Source organism: Egretta garzetta, unplaced genomic scaffold (assembly GCF_000687185.1).
Source record: "Egretta garzetta isolate BGI_Z169 unplaced genomic scaffold, ASM68718v1 scaffold14, whole genome shotgun sequence".
Taxonomy (NCBI): Eukaryota; Metazoa; Chordata; class Aves; order Pelecaniformes; family Ardeidae; genus Egretta; species Egretta garzetta.
Genome location: NW_009259588.1, coordinates 3,605,587 through 3,606,029, shown reverse-complemented (window position 1 = coordinate 3,606,029; position 443 = coordinate 3,605,587).

Sequence of the window (443 nt, the reverse complement as noted above, 5' to 3'; positions counted from 1 at the left end):
TGCCGGGGCGTTTCGGGTGGGAGTCGCCGCCGCCCACTTCCCCCCTCTCCCCCCCCAAAAATAGTTTCTCCGGGGCGCCTTTAACGAAGTTTTTCTCATGCAAAGGCTCTGCAAACGCCCGGCCATCAGCGCCGTTAGCCGTGTGAATGCTGGGGGCAGGGGCCCGAGGGGGTCCTTGCCCCCAGCTCCCCGCTGGCCGCCGAGGCCGGTGACCCCCTTGGCTTTCGGCTTTCCCGGGACCCACCCCCGTGCCCCTCCTGCCTACGAATATGCATCGTACCTTGAGCAGTGTTTTGCAAACCGATTAAAGCATCCCACTGACATAATGGTTTCGCTTAGCTGTTAATTTACAGCTGGCCTTGAGCCATAAACTCTTTTTTCCATGAAAAAGGAGCAGCGAACGAAAAGAGACGTTGTACCGGCTGTTTCGCAAAGCCACCGCC